Genomic DNA, 19,755 nt, shown 5'->3' on the forward strand with positions numbered 1-19,755 from the left:
CAAGCAATTTATACTAGGTTCAAAAAATGATGCAAAGTGTAGGCATGTTTTTCAGATATTAGCAATTGTAGCTGCTAATAGCTGCAGTCTTGAAGAAAATGGGGTCTCCTTACATACCATCTAATATCAGAACTGTAAGTGGGTTAAGGCTTTGGATGTACACTTTTATATTAATAAGTGATACTTCCTTTTTCAATATTAGATCAGGAAATACCATTTCCTCTGTGCTTTGCTAAGAAGTCTCATGTTGTACTTGTACTTTTTATCAATGTGAAAATGTACTCTATACAGTATCATATTTAGGAAAGTGGCTTTTAACAAGAAATTTGGGGTGAATTAACTTTCAAGCATTGTAAAACCTTTCAGATAACTTTTGTATTCAAATTTATGTTTAGAAAACAAGAGCTAAGGTGTATGCTGTTACACTTAAAGCAAAGTTGTTAGTGGGAGATACGACTGTCTTCTTGAGAACTTCAGAGTGGGTAAGTAGCCTACTGTCAGATTGACTGACAAATCATAAAAGCAACAAAATCTGTCCAGTGGAACAATGCAGATTTAAAGCACTTGCTAGTAGATTTGTCTGAGAGAAACATGTTTTTTGGACACACTGTCATACAATTTTTGTATGAAACTTGTTTGTAAAAATTCATACAGTAATGTTTGTTGGTCTTTGAAACACAGCTGCTTTTTCCTTTTCCTTCCTCTCTTCCTAATTATGAAACGATCAGTTTCAAACACGTCTCAGGTATTAAAAGTCGTATGATTAGATCCTTATACAGGTAGGCTTGCTGGCTGGAACCCAGCTAAGGTTGCTGATGCCCAACATGGCCCTACTTTGAGTAAGATTTTTTGACACTGTTTGCTAAATTATTGTGTTTTGGTAAATAAGTTATTTTCAGAATTGCTTGGGAAATTAGTAACTGCAGACATAATGTACTATTCAAAATAACTGGAGCCTTCCTAGTTAATATTTTGCCTGAACGCAACCTCTGACTTAAAGAGCTCTAATCAGCCTGCTGTCAACTGCTGTCTTCTGCTCTGCAGAGTCTGACTGCTCACAAAGAAGTAATTTTATAATTTAAAAAATGGCAGTAGTGCATTCAGCTATTGCAGGGGTGAATGAATGCAGGTACAGGCCAAGAATTATCTTGTGTATTTTTATTAACTAACTTCTAGCCTTCGTACTCTTCATAGGAGATTCTGTGAACAAAAATCACCATCTGATATTCAAACCTCCACTGTAGAACTGGTTGGGAGTATTCCACTGTAACAGCAGCACACCGTTTTAGATGTAGCTACTGCATTTTACATTAAATTAATATTAGCTTATGTGTTCTGACAAAAGCTACATTTATTTCAAAAAAGAAAAAAACATGGAGTTTTTACCAGATTCACAGCTTTACAGATTGCACTTTGGACTAAGGCTCCAGTTCACGATAACATTAGTACCCAAAGTAGTATGGGATTGACCTACAGAGGGGTTTGTGCACTGCCCTGATCATACAGATGAATAGACATGGGCACAAGTAGCCATATTATGTTGGAATATAAAGTGATGTATATGCACCCTCAGGTTTTAAAGCCCCAGAACGCTTTCTTCCCTTCCTGGCAGGAAGTGAGTGGGTTCCTAGTCCTTAGGTTCACTTAGTATTTTAGTTTAATTAGTGCAATGCGATAGTGTGTTGAGCCTAATGTAAATTCTGTATATTAGCGTGTAATATCCATCATTCCTTGAATGTTAAACTTTAGGTTATTTAAGAAAGGGTGGTTAGCTCTCAGTGATAGCAAACACTTGCCTAATTCATGGTCACTAAAAAGTCAATAAATAGTATGTAAGGAGTGGTGTTGGGGTTTTTTTTTTCGATCTCTGTTGAAGTCTGTATACTGAATGTTTGTGGAAAGCATGTCATGCTTTGCAACATTAAATTGCATTCGGAATAAATGTTGTTTGCCTTTTCATACATCATGTTTGTGGAGAAGAATGCAGTTGCCAGTATAATATCTCACACAGATAACAGCAGTTCTGACTCTTACAGGTGGAGGGAGACTGCATTAGATAGCAGACCATTAATGAGATAGAGATTACCTTGCTGAGCAATGTGATTTTTTGCAAGTAGAGCAAATACTTGGAAAACTGCAAGCCCGTGAATCAACAGGGACAAGTAGCAAGAAATGCCTAAAAATGAGTGGGCTGTATTTCCACAAATAGAGAAAACTGGGTCAGAGTGAGTACGTCTGGGAGAACAAAGTGTGAATCTTCAGTATTCGTTACCCAAGACTGTGCTCCCAACTTAGAGAGGGAGACAATGGCTGTATAGTAGCCTTGCACCTGCCCTCCTACTTCCCTTTTACCACAGTTCCTCTTGCTTCACGTAAAAGACCTTCTTTGAGACATTTGCGGATCCCCATAAGCCAATGTGAGTGGGCTTGAAGTAACTGTTTTGTGAAAGTGTAGTTATAATTCAAGAATGTTACTCACTCAGAGTTAACGTCTGTAGTTGGCAAGATGTCAAAAACAGCTGATGGAGTGGCTCATATATCATCCTGTCACTCAGCCTGCTCTATCTGGAGATTATTGACATGGTTTCCTGTGGAAACAGGAAACATTATCATACCATTGCATTTCTCTGATAACTTCAGAGCTCCTGGCTTATTTTGACCAAATCTGATAGAGGCAAGAACCTTAGAGATAATTTCCTACAAGCTGTGCAAGACAGAGGGTCAGTAGAGAAGCCAGGCCTCTGAGACAAGCTGTCTCAAGAACCATGTTGTTAAAATAACAGAGAACTTGGCCAGGAGGGAAACCACAGCAATGCTCAAGTTCTGGAAGGGCTTTGCAGCTCGTACCAGCTGCAGCATCAGGAGCCAGTTGCACACGGAAGGAGTTTCACAGGCTTCTGTTCCAGAGGTGGAGGAATTACTTCGCTGTAACACACACAAAGCTGCCTTCTTCTCCAAACTTACGAGGCAGAAACTTCCCCAAGAGGGGCAGTTAGAAGTCTCATATCACCATACACCTGGCTGTCAGTTAAACACAGTGCAAGCTGAGAAAGACTGAAGTTTGAAGGCGGTGACTTCCATGCCCACAGACTCGGGAACCATAAAAAACTGTTTGTAAACTCCCAGCATACAATGAGGAGGTGAGTAGGCGTTTGTCAGGAGCAAGTTGTGTCTAGCTAATTTAGTTTTCTTCTACAATAGGGTATTTGCTGTCCTGTTGCTATGGAAGAAACGGTATACTGTTAGATTTTGACACTGATAATATTTCTAGCACTGTCTGACAGGATATTATTATAAAAGTGCTAGAAAACCTGGATTTGATAAAAATTCTGTGGATTAGTGTGAAATTGTTCAGATAGCTGTTCTAGACAGTCCGTTATAAAACCAGAAGAAGGTGTCAAGTGGAGTTTAGCAGGGAGTCTCTCCTGGGTTGCTTTCTTTTTAATTGCTTAGCAGTGCCCACGTGGAAGGTATTGATAAAGTCAAATCTGGAAAGGTTCACAAATACCTTGAAAAACAGGTCTAAAATCCAAAGGTAGCTTGCTGAATTGTAGAAAATAGGACAAAATTGAGTAACAGCAAAGTATTACACATATCTAAGCATCATTGACAACACTGTCAGCAGAATAACTAGGAAAAGAGCAGTTCTTCGTACAAGAAACTGAAGGGGTAGTGTGGATCAGGAGCCAAATATAATAACAGTAAGGCATCACCACATTAAAAAAAAAAAGACACCATCATACTGAAAAAAAATGATCTGTAAGACAGGAAGAAATCCTTTCCCTCAGAGAAGGATAGCAATCAGGATTACCAGCAGTTGGAAAAAAAAATGGCCTGTGTGGAGAAATAGGTTTAATCAGCCTTAAAAAGCAGTGTGAGGTGGGCATTAACAGGATGTAAGAATGTAGATGGAACTGTGCAAAGATTCAGACGGCATTAGGCGAAGTGAGGTGCAGGAGGCACAGGAGTAGTCTGACTGTGGAGGCTCAGAACCTCTACCTCTTAATGGAGATAGATATTTAAGGAGCAGTTGGAGAAGCTATAGGCATTTATATAGGTCATGGGCATTGCTGATCCTGCCTTGGGACAGGGATGTGGGGTAGTTGCTGGCAGTCTGGTGTCTCAGACACTGGATTTTTTCTTCTCATTTCTATGCTTACGCACATGGGCTGGACACAGAATGGATTGTGAACAGAGCTGGAGATGAGGACTTGGCCTGACTGCCCTGGCAGGAAAATACCAACTGTAAAAAAGAGCATCTGTGTTCTCCATAGAGACTGGGCTTTGTAAACTGTCAGTGTGCGAGCTTGTTTCCCATAAGCATAATCATGGCTAGACCTTCGTGTTCCTGGACTCTCCTAACTTAAGAGCCCATGCAAATCACAATGAAAATTAGTTTCCAGTAATGCCCACAATGCTCACCACTGGGAGGGGAGAAAGGTGGAACCCAGAGAAAATTCAGTGGTGTGTATGCTGTGGAGCACACATACTAAATCACCTTCCCAAGCCATATTCTGACTGGCTCACTCTCCTTGCTGCTTTTATTACCCTCAGCATGCACGAAGTTGCCTAGAGAGACACTGCCTGCTCTGTGTCCAGCTTTCTCAAACATAAGTACCTTTTAAAGCGTCTGTCTTCCTTGTCTTCTGGGAAGTTTACCATTTCATTCCTGATGCAAAAATTAGTTCAAACAAAGCAAAGGCCTGCATAGAGGCAGCCCAAAACTTGGCTTTCTCAAAGCACAGGCAGAAAAAAACATGGGTCTTCTTGCCTATGCTAACCCTCAAGCACAATGTGTCTTTTAAGCTTTCAGTAGCTGATTTGCCAGATGTAGGGCTAACAAAGGATGTATTTCTCCTAAGAAGCCCAAGAGGGCATAGTATCAGACCCTGTAGTATCTGGATGCTGTATGAACCTTAGCTTTGGCAAGGAGTTAGTCCCTGGTCACCATTTTTATTAGCTGCCAGGACGTGCTCATATTGAGGGGCTTTTCCCTACTGAGGAGACCTGACAGTCCTTCGTTCAATATTCTAATAATTTCAGGGGTCTCAAAGGTTCCCAGGCCCCTGGGTCACAATTTAATTTGTGAGAATTTACCCCAAGAGACTCAGCAGTAAGAGGAAGCATGCTATATGACATGGCTTGTCATTGACCACAATGTACTTGACTGCCGATTTAGAAGCTGTATTGCATGTGTCATCGCATACATTAATTGGTTCAATCTGTGACTTACCAGAGTTACAGGATTTATCTTTCTGAAGCACTCCATGTCAGCTTTTAAAGTGCCAAAATGCAGACTGCTTTTTAGAGCATCTAGCTTGCTTCTCTGCATTGTTTTTAGAGTTTGAAAAGAAGCTCTGAAATTTGCAATTTCTCTACATCACTGTTAACTATTTGTATTTCTTCTTCATATGCTTGACCAGAAAAAAAAACAGATAACCAGTGAGTAGAGAGTCCACACAGCATCTTTCAGTTCACTGGTTTTTACACCTACTTCTGCCAGAGTCTGAAATGGTCTCCTGAAATAGTCCCAATTATCTTTGAAAAGTTACCAGAGGAGTTACTCTACTTCTCCTCCATAGCTTCTTATAAAACATTGAGGAGTACTGTGGTTCTGTCTCTAGTCCCATTACCCCAAATATCTTTGTTTATATCAGGGTTCCTACCTCAATACTGAAGTAAGTATAGCACCTTTATTTTGTTTCATGCATTCTGTTAAGTCAGTTAATCCTGTAAAATCTATTTTTAATTTATCTCGTAGACTATATGAAACATTCTTACAATTTCAAAGTGGTCAGCTTATTAAATACTAAAGAGGAAGGAAAATACCTGCAACTCAGAAAAGCAAGAACAAAATTCTAAGCAGGTTGTTTTGATTCTCATGTTCTGTGTAACCTTGGTATCGGTGGGGAACATGGAGAGTTCAAGGAATCTAAAGTGTCTGGAAGTTCTTTTTGAATGCCTTTCATGGGACTGGATAAAATGTAAAACAAATTTTGGCCAAGAAAGAACAGTGCAACACAGTCAGGGCATGGAAAATTCAAGTGTTAGAAGACACATCATCAGTAACTAAGTACAAAATGAAAGCAAAAGCAAATGGATAAAAAGAGTAGACATTTAATATAAAAAGATAAAGGTTATTCTAAAGCACAAGATACACTCACTATTTACATTGTTGGCTGTAGGACCTCACTATGTTTGAAACGTATCATTTGTATCCACGTTGTATCGGGTGCTCTTTCTCCACAAAAGGAAAGCTACAAGCCCTTGCAGATGCTAGTTTACAGTGACGAGGGAGTGACATGGCCTGGAAGAAACTGTTTTCTGAGAGAAAAAAAAGAAGCGCATATTTAAACTATGAACAAGAGGGCAAAATCTGTGCAAGGCTGGATATTGCGCACAGAATTGATGCCCATTATTGACATTAATGACTACTTGGAGAAATGAGTTAAAAGCTGGGATGCAAAACAGGTGCCTTGCTAGACATCTGTGGGGAAAAAAGGGCTGTGGAGGAGGTGACTGTCAGTTCAGGGAAGATGTTCTGCTGACAAGAGGGAACTGCTAAGTTGCCCATGAGAGAAGTAGGAAGCAGGCTGTGAATGATAGCCTTACTGGTAGGTAAGAGGGAAAAAATCCTAAGCAGACAGCTGCTTAGGACAGACTGAAGGGAAAACCCTCAAAGGAAAAGTGGGAATTCTAAAAGGACTGCAGAGAAGGGAAGATGACCTATTTTGTTGTAGAAACCCATCCAGTACTGCAATCTGATTCTCCACATGAACATTTTGGAGTGATGCACTCCTTGTACTTCAGTCTGCAGAGATGTGGTCTGCTTCTTAGGTGACGGTGCACAGTGCAATGATCACAGTGTCCTAGGCAAACACATAACTCTATGTTTCAATATTGTACCATCACAGCTGCACACAGTATCTCCACAGAGGTGTGATGTGATGTGATCTTGCTGACCACAGTGCCTGGACTACCTTTGTTAATTGCTAATCTCCTTTGCTAAAAGGAGAGAAGTTGATAAAGACAGCAAAAAGCAATGTGTAAAGTCTGCTCTCATAGCAAAATAGGGTTGGAAAGGTTCTCAGGAAGTCATCTAAACCACCAGCAGCTCAAAAGCAGGCTCAGTCCTTCAAAAATATTGCAGGAAGATTTTTGTCTAGCCTGTTCTTCAAAACTTCCAGTGCTCCAGTAACCACATTTTCCCTTGGTTCCAGTCACACAAGCAGAAAGGACGAGCAGACAAACAGGCTGCAAGCCTTTTAATATCAGGACACTTGTATGGTATGAGGAAGAAAGACACAGTATGGGAAAGCCTCTCTGCTGGTTCTGCGCTCACATATCTGGCTGGGCCAGAGCTTTAACAGCACAGAAGCACCCTGAGTAATATGCCAACTAATCTGCCATATCTGCAAACTGCAGTGAAAGGGATGGGTCAGGCAAAGGATGGGCAGATTCTAACTTAGCCTTACCTTCTGAATTAAGCCGTCAAAAAAACCCCAACCAAAACACAAAATAACACAAAAAACATGGCAGAAGGGACTCGCTAAATTAGTGGTGCCTGTTACATCTTCCTGTAAAAACAGATAGGTGCAATCACAACATGACTTCTACTAATCCACTTTTGTAATTTGAATAAGCCCTGATCAAGAAAAAGGGAGGACATAATGGCAGCTATCTTTGAAGTCCCATTATGGCATTTGCAATAAATCAAGAGGTCGTGATGTAAAGAGTAGATTAATTCAAAACTTAGACTGAAGCAATCTGTTTCCAGAACCTGCCCTTGCCAGTTACATAGAATGGGATGGTTTATCCTGGTTTCTGTAAACTCTTGGCAGTTATTAGGGCCACTGGAAGAACGAAATGTTAAACCCATGAGGAGAATCATAACTCACTCTGACCTGCTCTTTGCCCCTCAGTATATGCTCTGGATTTAATACTTCTGAATTTTTTCAGAAATCTTTAGGATTGCTAGTCCACTGTGTCCCAAGCTGTCTATCTCCGAATGACCTAACTTGTGGTTTTCCTGGTAATCATGAGGCTGCAGTCTTACGAAGAGCTGCTGAATTGATTTTTGTGGCTGTGTTAAAGTACTGTCCCACCTTTGAAAGTCATTGTAAATCCTGCCTCTGGTGGCATGTAATTAGGCAGAGGGCTCCAATGTCTTTAAAAGCATACCACCAATGGGACTGCTCTGGCACATTCATGTATGTATCTGTGTGAATCCCCTGAAATGCCACTGTAACCATATCCCATACTTGCAGAGTCTTGCTGATACACTACTCTCAAGTAAGGCTCTGGCTCACTGCTCACAGGTGATTAGGGAAATCCCCATCAAATTCAGTGATACTCTCCTGTACGTTAGAAATCTGAGGACCAGGTATGAAGGCAAGACGGGCAGGCTCTAGGTATGTTATTGTGAGTCTTTCTAACGGTTCGAGAAAAAGTTTGTGTCAAAATGTTACACTATTTTAAACTGCTGGAGCGTGTCCAGAGAAGGGTGATGAAGCTGGTGAGGGGTCTGGAGCACAAGCCTTATGAGGAGCGGCTGAGGGAACTGGGGTTGTTCAGTGTGGAGAAGAGGAGGCTGAGGGGAGACCTTATCACTCTCTACAACTACCAGAAAGGAGGTTGTAGACAGGTGGGTGCAGGTTTCTTCTCCCAAGTGACAAGTGATAGGACAAGAGGAAATGGCTGCAAGTTGCACCAGGAGAGGTTTAGATTGGATGTTAGGAAAAACTTCTTCACTGAAAGGTTTGTCAGACACTGGAACAGGCTGCCCAGGGAGGTGGTTGAGTCACCATGCCTGGAGGTATTTAAATGACTTATGGATGAGGCACTTAGGGACATGGTTTAATGGTGGACTTAGCAAGGTTAGGTTTACAGTTGGACTTGATGATCTTAAAGGTCTTTTCCAACCTAAATGATTCTATGATTCTATTATTCTATGATTCTATGAAAGTAAGACTTCATTCTGGTGTTAGCTCCCACACACATGCAATGTCTCCATTCCTGCCTTTGAACCAGAAGCCAACAGTCCATGTTATTTCTATAGAACCAGATATCACAATCCATACACAGAACTGAGGCAGGCCATCAAGAAGTTTGAGTGACCTGTCCTTCATCCATTCAGGAGAATGAAGTCCTCTCTGGCTTGGGTCTCCTCGTCTCTCAACTGCAGCATTATGTCAATTCCCAGAGTGCATGTTTCTTTTCACGCTGTAGGGTTGTGCCCTTGTCAAAATAAGGTGCATTTATAAAAGATTTAAAAATAAATAAAGATCTTCGCTCCAGGTTTCCACCACAGCAAGTCTTTGCTCAGCTGAGATTATGAGGTGCAGACTGGGTAAGTGGTACGTGTCTTTACCACAGGGAGAAGGGAGAGGAAGAGGGTTAATGACACAGAGCAATGCCTCATAGAGCACAATGTGAGGCACCCAGCAAAGGGGAGACTATGTCTGTTGTCTGTCTAACAAATGCTCACTTCTTACTTCATGCTCTGTGTTCATTTTGTGTCATTTCCTGAGCTGTGATGGACAGCACTATGTATTTCCACTGAGGGAAAGGGATAATTAGCCTGGGGAGGGAAGAAGCCTAGTGTGCCAGAGGAGAGCTGTGATGTGTGTTGCCAATACCAGTTTTAGCTCGTCTGCAGAAAGGGAGAAGTGCTGCAAGGAAAGAAATACATAGGAAAGGAAAAGCCCCATGGTATCATAACCGATGTTGGTGACAGTGCTCGTGGTGTTTTGCAATCGGAGACCATGTGGCCCAACAGCCTTGTCCTTTGGCCTTGTCGCGTTAAAGGGCAAGGCAATTTGGCAGAAAATAAACCCCCTTGCGTTCCAGCTTGTCCTCAGATATCAGAGGGGCTGGGGGCGGCTAGGCTTAGATTCTGAGTAATGCCCAATTTTTCTGTGTTACAAGTCCGGGCGTGTTCAATGTATTGAACTCTCACGATTACAGATACACTCGTAACACCATCAGGATGTTACAAGTCCGGTCGCGTTCAATGTATTGAACTCTCACGATTACGGATACACTCGTAACACCGTACACTTTCAGTCTAGTCGCCTTCCACGAACTAGCACGGCCACACTTAAGGGATTTGGTGGTGTTCAATGAGAACTCTCAAGGCTAGATTAGTGAATAGTGTAGTTTATTGAAGCAACAGATACACAAGTTCTTTTGGATTGCCGGTGATACAATTACTGCTTGCAAAGCATGTGCAAATACCAAGAATATGAGTAATTAAGCCTGCTACAAACGCGTTAAGTTATAAAGCAGTTCTAAGTTTCCCGGGGAAGCACTCGGTATAACCAAGTGTTCGAATCTTACCCAAAGGCGTCCCTGTGGGGGGGAAGAGAGGCTCAGCCCGTCAACTGATCCCAGGTGTCAAGAGTTGGTCTGCGATGGTATCTTCCCTAGCATCCTTCCTCTCTTAAGCCATTTTTGTATTATTTGTTCTTACAGGTGGAGCTTGAGTGACTCTAGTCATACATACGTCTATTATAATTGGTGTACAAGTTTCTCGTTTACTTTTAAAGGTATAGACTAAGAAAAATCCAGAGCGCAAGCTCACTGAGGGGTGGTTGCACCTTGGAGGTGGGTAGCTTTGGGATGGAGGTGTGTTTTCTGGTATTATAATGAGATTATAATGAGCAAAGTTCACCCAAAGGAGAGTATTTTGTCAAAAAATGACAGACTGTTGGCTCAGGGTGGTAAATATGCAGCTCAGGGCAGTAAATATGCAGCTTGTCAGTTCCATAGGACCTTCCAGTTCCCATCTTATTACAGCTCCTGGTCGCGGTGTCTTCACTCTGCTCCACCCTCCGTGTAGTTTCTCTTTGAGTCAGCACAGTAAGCTCCCCTGGTGTTGCCAACATCTAAGGTTGCCTAGGGAACTTCTGTGGGATGTATTCCTTGCATATTCGCCACACTCCACCCTGAAGATTTCTTCAATGCTGTACCTTTAATATAAATTTAATTCCTAAATTACCTCCAGCAATTATTCCACAGGCCTCGCTGCTCTTTCCTCAAATCTTCCCATGTTGGTCATCTATTTTTCTTGTTACTCTGATGTGTAGTTGTCCAATTTGACATTTCTTTGAATTTCTCCTCTTTTCCTTTCTCTCTTGCTCCCTGCAGCAAATAAAACTGCTGTGTCCTTGTGGCTTTCAAGCTAGTACCTGTGCTAGCAGTTGTTCAATCTTTAATTCTCTTCCTGTGAAACCATTGCCAGTGACTGTGGCACTGAAAACTAATACAGACAGGAGGGCTACATGATACCTTCTAACCTGCTAATACTGGTGGCAGTTCGTAGCCGCAGTGTTCAGCAACATAGAAATGCCTATATACACTAACATACATTGGACCCGAGTATACAAAGCAGAAGAAATATCACTGTAAGCCCTAGCATAAAGACCTATCCTCAAGAAGTGCTCTGCTTGTGCCTAAAGTGAAAGGTGTTCTATCTCTTGCAAGAGGAATGAGCTTCTGCTTAAGGAATATGTTATCTTAATGCTGCATATTGCTGTCATTTATACAAAGGGCCAGTCCTCCACTGAACCATGATGAATGTCTGGCTTCGCATACACCTTGTAGCTATGAGCATCAGAGTTTAATTGTGAAGTGTGAGGGTTTGTTCCTTTTTACAAGTGCTAAATCTTTTGACTCATTATTTTTATACTGGGGAAAAATGAGGAATACAACTCGAGATCTGTCTATCCTCAGAGTGTAACATGCTGGTTTATAGCTGATAATTATCTACAATAATGAAGAATAATTAAGATAACTTAAAAATGTATGTTTTCTCCTGGTCAGTAATTAGATGCAAGGATTAGGTTTTGCTGTAAGGCTCTATGGCTTTTTTCTAATAAAGCAGAGCATTTAGATAAGCAAGTAATTCTTACAATTTTAATTAACCACAGCTTATTTATTGCTTATTTACCATTAGAGAAGTGTATTATCTGTTAATATTACCACTTCCTTTTGAGAAGCTTAGATATGGCATTTGTAATACAATTCATTTTCTGTGTATCTTGCTGGTCACTGCAGCAATCAAAGCATAGCACAGGCAGGACAATGACAAATGTAACATAGAGTGGAAGACAGACTGGAGAAAATCACAATAGTCTTTCAACCTGCCAGCTCTGACTGGCATTTGTGGCAGATTAAAGTATTATATCATAGAAGAGGCCCCATATGCTGCATTAGTGATATTATTTATTGGACCTCAACAGCCTTTAAGAAGTACTTGCAACCTTGGGAATTTCAGCCAGTGTAGTACCTCAGGTGGATTCAGAAATGGAAGAGACAGAAATGCAGTAAGAACTGCCATTTTTTGTTACCATTTGACTTGAATGGGTGGGTGATAGCATCTTGATAGTGTGAAAAAAATACATAGAAAAAATCCCTAGACTGTGGAAACAGCTTTGAAATCACTGACAGAGGTTTGCAGCTGAATGCTAGCTTAGGTGTTCCATGACAGCTTACACCAGGGTCTCTCTGTGAGGAACCATCTCTTTGTTCCTTTTTTATGCAGAACTGGCATAATGGAACATGTGATTGACTCTTAAACTGTACCTAGCAATAACCACACTGGCAGGAAAGAATGGACATCCTGATGGAAAAAAACTTTGAAATATTCCACAGTGATCTCATGTTTTACTCTGTTGCCATTGCTCCTTCCTTCTCTGACCCCAAATGTTTGTTCTAGGAAAAGGATGACTCACACAACAGAAAACTGTCTGAGGTGAATGCAGGCATGTATGGCATTATTTGTGACTGTATAAATGTGCATCTTAAAAGGTTGTACAGCCCTGGACCTTGCCTTAAAAGCAGAAAGGTCTTACAAGGTCAAAGCATTCAGAAAAATGGGTGAGACTTTGCTTTCACAGAATCACTAAGGTTGGAAAAGACCTGTAAGATCATCAAGTCCAACCATCAACTAACAACACCATTCCCATTAAACCATGTCCCACAATGCCTCGTCCACACAGTCCTTAAACACCTCCAGTGATGGTGACTCCACCACCTCCCTGGGCAGCTTATTCCAGTGTCTCACCACTCTCTCAGTAATGAATCCCTAATATCCAGTCTGAACCTCCCCTGGCGCAACTTGAGGCCATTTCCTCTTGTCCTGTCACTCATCACTTGGTAGAAGAGACCAACACCCACCTCTCTGCAACACCCTTTCAAGTAATTGTAGAGAGCGATGAGGTCTCCCCTCAGCCTCCTCTTCTCCAGACTGAACAAACCCAGCTCCCTCAGCCGCTCCTCATAAGACTTGTGCTCCAGACACCTCACCAGCTTTGTTGCCCTTCTCTGGACACGCTCCAGCACCTCAATGTCCTTCTTGTAGTGAGGGGCCCAAAACTGAACACAGTATTTGAGATGTAGCCTCATTAGCACTGAGTACAGGGGCACGATCACCTCCCTGCTCCTGCTGGCCACACTATTTCTGATACAGGCCAGGATGCTGTTGGCCTTCTTGGCCACCTGGGCACACTGCTGGCTCATATTCAGCCGGCTGTCGACCAACACCCCCAGACCCTTTTCTGCAGGGCAGCTTTCCAGCCACTCGTACCCAACCCTGTAGCGTTGCATGGGGTTGTTGTGACCAAAGTGCAGGACCCGGCACTTGGCCTTGTTGAACCCCATACAATTGCCCTGGGCCCATCGATCCAGCCTGTCCAGATCCCTCTGCAGAGCCTTCCTACCCTCAAGCAGATCAACACTCCCACCCAACTTGGTGTCATTTGCAAACTTGCTGAGGGAGCACTCAATCCCCTCATCTAGATCATTGATAAAGATATTGAACAAGACCAGCCCCAAAACTGAGTCCTGGGAGACTCCGCTTGTGATCGGCCGCCAACTGGATTTCACTCCGTTCACCATGACTCTCTGGGCTTCGCCGTCCGTCCAGTTTTTTACCCAGCGAAGAGTGCACCTGTCTAAGCCACGAGTCGCAAGCTTCTCCAGGAGAATACTGTGGGAGACAGTGTCGAAGGCTTTACTAAAGTCCAGGTAGACAACGTCGACAGCTTTTCCCTCATCCACTAGGTGGGTCACCTGGTCATAGAAGGAGATCAGGTTGGTCAAGCAGGACCTGCCCTTCATGAACCCGTGCTGGCTGGGCCTGATCCCTTGGTTGTCCTGCACGTGCCCTGTGAGTGCCCTCAAGATGAACCTCTCCATAATCTTCACCAGCACCGAGGTCAGGCTAACAGGCCTGTAGTTCCCTGGATCCTCCTTCTGGCCCTTCTTGTAGATGGGCGTCACGTTGGCAAGCCTCCAGTCATCCGGGACCTCCCCCGTTAACCAGGACTGTTGATAAATGGTGGAGAGCAGCTTGGCAAGCTCCTCCGCCAGCTCCCTCAGTACCCTTGGGTGGATGCCATCAGGCCCCATAGACTTGTGAGTGTCCAGGTGGCATAGCAGGTCGTTAACTGCTTCCTCCTGGATCATGGGGAGTTTATTTTGCTCTCCATCCTTGTCTTCCAGCTCAGGGAGTTGAATACCCTGAGGACACCTGGTCTGGCTATTAAAGACTGAGGCAAAGAAGGCATTAAGTTCCTCAGCCTTTTCCTCATCCTTCATGACGATGTTCCCCCCCGCATCCAGTAAAGGATGGAGATTGTCCTTGGCTCTTTTTTTGTTGTTAATGTATTTATAGAAGCATTTTTTGTTATCCCTTACAACCGTGGCCAGATTGAGCTCTAGCTGGGCTTTTGCCTTTCTAATTCCCTCTCTGCATGACCTAACGAGATTCTTGATCCTTCTTCAGTTGCCTGCCCCTTCTTCCAAAGGTGATAAACTCTCCTGTTTTTTTCCTGAATCCCAGCAGAAGCTCCCCATTCAGCCAGGCTGGTCGTCTTCCCCACCAGCTATTCTTATGGCACATGGGGACTGCCTGCTCCTGCGCCTTCAGGATTTCCTTCTTGAAGAAGGCCCAGCCTTCCTGGGCCCCTTTGCCCTTCAGGACCTTCTCCCAAGGGACCCTCTCAACCAGTGTCCTGAACAGGCCAAAGTCTGCCCTTCAGAAGTCCATGGTAGTGGTTTTGCTGACCCCCCTCCTTACTTCGCCGAGAATTGAGAACTCTATCATTTCATGGTCGCTAAGCCCAAGACGGCCTCCGACCTTCACTTCTCCCAGCAGACCCTCTTTGTTTGTAAACAGTAGGTCAAGCAGGGCACCTCCCCTGGTGGGCTCCCTTACCAGCTGCGTCAGGAAGTTATCTTCCACACACTCCAGGAACCTCCGGGACTGTTTCCTCTCTGCTGTGTTATATTTCCACCAGATGTCCGGTAAGTTGATGTCCCCCACAAGAACAAGAACTTGTGACTGTGAGACTTCTGCCAGTCGCTTGTAGAATGCTTCATCAGCTTCTTTGTCCTGGTTGGGTGGTCTATAACAGACCCCCAGCAGGATATCCACCTTGTTAGCCTTCCCCCTCATCCTTACCCATAAGCACTCAACCTTGTCATCACAATCGTTGAGCTCTATACAATCAAAACACTCCCTAACATACAGAGCCACCCCACCGCCTCTCCTTCCTTGCCTATCTCTTATGAGGAGCTTATAGCCATCCATTGCAGCACTCCAGTCATGCAAGTTGTCCCACCATGTTTCTGTGATGGCGACTATGTCATAGCTGTCCTGCTGCACAACGGCTTCCAGCTCCTCCTGTTTGCTGCCCATGCCGCTTGCACTGGAGTAGATGCACTTGAGCTGGGCTATCAATTTTGTCCCCAACATCGGCGTGCCGGCCCTAGGCTCATCTCTAGGTAGCGTGGTTTCATCCCCTTCCCCCTTCAAAGTTTAAAGCCCTCTTTATGAGGCTCGCCAACTCATGAGTGAGAATCCTTTTCCCCCTTGAGGACAGTTGAACTCTGCCTGCAGTCAGCAGGCCCAGTGCTGTGTAGACCGTCCCATGGTCAAAAAAACCAAAATTCCTCCGACAGCACCAGCCTCTGAGCCACATGTTAACCAGGTTCGCTTTCCTGTTCCTTTCAGTGTTCCTTTCTGCCACTGAAGGGATTGAGGAAAACACCACCTGAGCTCCCAATCCCTCAACCAGTCTCCCCAGCGCTCTGAAGTCCCTCTTGATCACTTTTAGGCTTCTTTGCTCAACCTCGTCACTGCCAACCTGCAAAACCAATAGCGGATCTCTGCACATACCACAGTGTCTGAGTACCAACATGCATGCTAGCTGGTAGAGAAGATGTAAGTTTCATGGTCAGCTTGGTAGAGCCTGCAAATGACTCAGCTGTATTGTGTGATCCAGGACAGTAATATTTGACAGTAGTATTTCCTAAAAACCATAAATAGACCTAGAGGTATGATTATCTCTAACTGGCTGAATGGGATGCTTAAGAAAGATTTCACTGGGCTTGCTTTCAGAAAAAGAGTGGTGAACTACGAAGATGCAGTTTGTGATGTTAGCGGGGTCTAGCAATAATTTCCTGAGCACCACTGAGACTATTTTGTTCTTTTAGATGGTGGTAATCTGTACCTTAAAGGGTTGAGGATGTCTGGTTTTAAGTGTTACTGGTGTTCTTACCTTTCTGCTGTTGCCAGGAGGTACCCAAACATCAAATTTACAATTAGCAGAATCATGGGGAAGAACCTGAAAATTCTGTTAGGCTCTGTCAGAGAAAGTTAGGAAATAGAAAGTCTGTTTATTTGGACTATATTTGGCATGTTGCCACTGTTGTCAAAATCAGTCTTGTTGACGGCATGCAGGATAGCTTCTCTGTGAGCTATGTTACTCATTCCTTGCTGCAGGAGGTGCTGGGCTTTAAAAGAAAATAAAAACTCAGTGGGTGAGGATTTATGATGCAAACTCATCAGGCCATTGCTCAGTGGATGATAGGGGGAAGACCTGTGGCAAGGATTCTCCTGCTTTCAGTCAGTGCTGGGGTGGGGCCTCAGGCTGTGATAAATGTCTTTTGAGTCTAATTCTTTTGCTGCTAGAGATCCATGAGAACACCAAGGGTACTCATAGGTTACCACACATTTCTGTTGATCACTAGAGAGATAAAATTAATCTTTTTTCTCCCTCAAAACATGCTTAGTTGTACTTTAATAAGAAGGCTAGGAGTTAATCCAATAGGCAACCTTCCAAGAAAGAAGACTTTACAAAAATGTCATCATCCATCAGTATTAGGCCTGCAATTCAGATGCAAAGGTCATCTTTCTTTCTGCATGTGCCCTTTCAGATATCCTCAACAGAAGAAATCTGATGTCAAATTTCCTTCCTCATATAATCCCTAGAGCCTTTTTAATAAAGAGTGTGGAAGTACTTTCTAAAATGTAAGAAGTTGCTCAGTCCACTCAGATTAAAAAACTTGTCATGTTAAGCAAATAAAGGTCTCTGACAAATGTTAGCCTTTGATGGTGTTTAAAAACCCTCACAACATGTTCAGCCAGGATACACATCAGAGATGTATGTGGTGTAATACACATAGAGGAATGGCCCAAATGTTACCTCATTGCAATGGAGCATGATATGCAGGTTGGATTTTTCTTGTCGTTCAGAAGTTCTTACATTTCTTCCTTTCAGGAGACTGATTTTATACTCAGCACTGCCAGACTGTCAGCCCTGCTGGGGAACGATCAGCTGGGATAACTAGCAGTCCTCCTCTCTGTGCTGCCTGCCTATGGCTGGCACTGCTGCCAGGGTGGCACCTGCCTCAGCCCCAGCTAGGGAGCTCTGGGCAGGAGCTTGTAGCAGGCAACCTGTGTCTTCAGACCCATACGCTCCAATGCTCCACAGTTTTCCTAACCCCACACACTACTTGCAGGACTGCTGCTACAGAAGAGGCTTTGGTCACAACAAAAGCCAGCCAGCCAGCCAAGGAAAGCAAAGGACGCGTGGAGCCCCACAAACTGATGAAGCTGGACTGACTACAGTTCTCTGCCTTACACACAAATTGAGACACTTCATGTCATATAGGATCTCTGGCTCTCCCTCCCATGAGTTCTCTATATCTAATAGTGCAGAAGGTCATTCACTTCTTTTTAAGCAAAGACACTTGATTGATAGCAACTATTTCCTCTGCACTAAGGTGGCTGCTTCCATGAAGCTCGTGGGAACTGAATTGCCTTTGAGATCTTTGCCTTTCTGTCAAATATGAGTGAAACTAGCCAATGAGTAAAATACAAGGAGAAGTCCTGACCGGGAGAGGCACAGGGGCAAGCATCCTGCTCTGTTTCCTAGATTTTTAAAGGAAACGGACAACCGAGATATTTGGGTAATGTGTTTGCTATTGATCCCTATTATTTTGACTGCAGTAGACTTCATACTTTCAGGATATTTCTTCAGTAGACCTTGAAAGACTGAGGTAATTGTCTAAAATCAGCAATTACTGTTCCACAGGATGCATTTTATCTTTTTTTTTGCCTGGAACAATATAATGAATTTGGACTCAATGTACTGTCTCCCCAGCCCTTTGGTTCATGAAGAAGTACTGCACAAATTGTACTCATCTGTGTGTGTTTTTAATCTTTCATCTTCACTAATGGATTTATCTTGCTTTCAGTTCTCTTGATAAAATCTCTGAAAGCTGCAGTCCGACAACCAAGACACAAAGTCACTCCTTTAGACTCACTCTGTGCATATACTGTATCTCCCGCTGTGAAGCCAATGGAGATTTTGCTACCACTGAGGGCTAGACCAGGCCTGTAGAGGCTGTTTAGACTGTGAAACAAGCTACCTTGATAGTTAACTCGGGCTGCACTACAAAATTAAAGAGAATTAAAGAGTAATGCAGACGAGTTAAAGGGGATAAAGAACTATAGACCTGACAGAAACAAGACAAGGGACTGTGTCATGCAGAAGTGGAAATATCCCCGGTCTCTCCTTCCTTTCCTTTCATACATCTGTCTCCCTTTTGTGTTCTTTCCCTGACCTCTTCTGTCTGTAACTACAGGACGATCAGGGCGATCATCACCCAAGCAGAAGAGCTGTGCTATCTGTGGCTTTGATCTGCGGGCTTTAGAGAACCCCATCATTGAGGTCTCCTGCCTGAACTTCTCCCCATTGTCCTCCAGACAAAGGCACTGAAGGTAAAGTGAATAGATTGTTCTTCAGAGCTACTCAAAAGGCCTTTTTTCCCTCCTGCTGTGAATCCTATGGTTCCCAGTATTGCCCTTGACCCAGATAACATCCCACAGTTAGGGGAACTCTCAGCCTTTTTTCAGCCTCAAGGTCTGAACATTGTTTATCCACGACAGAAATACCTTCCTTCAGACACAGTCATGTAAGAAGACTGGCAATTATGGAAATGCACAATGTACTGCTTTGGGTAGGTGTCTCAGGGATGAGATCATCATTGCTCATGTTTTCTCATGCATGCCGCTGTGAATAGAAAGCTGAAATGCATCCTAGAATGTGTGGTATCAGATTAAAGAGAAGTCAGTAGCAAGAATGCTATAGTCAAGACATATCACCTACCTCAAACCTCTTCTAGCAGAGGGAGCTCTGTTATTTAGCATATGTTGCACTGAAAAATGAAATATGCACTGGTTTCCAGCAGCATTTGATTTTTAAGGTGTAAAAACTATCTCAGCCTAACAATGCACATCAAAACCACATGTGCTTGTTCTACTAGATTTTCACCCTGTGTTAGCTGCTACACCTCGGTTAGTATGGTGTAAGGGCAGAAAGATGTTAACAGAGCCTGCCAATGCAAGGGAACCAAATTTTTCTTTCCCATAGGTTTCTGTTTCTCTTCTTGTCATAGTCCAGG

The sequence above is a fragment of the Gavia stellata genome, chromosome Z (assembly GCF_030936135.1).
Source record: "Gavia stellata isolate bGavSte3 chromosome Z, bGavSte3.hap2, whole genome shotgun sequence".
Classification (NCBI taxonomy): Eukaryota; Metazoa; Chordata; class Aves; order Gaviiformes; family Gaviidae; genus Gavia; species Gavia stellata.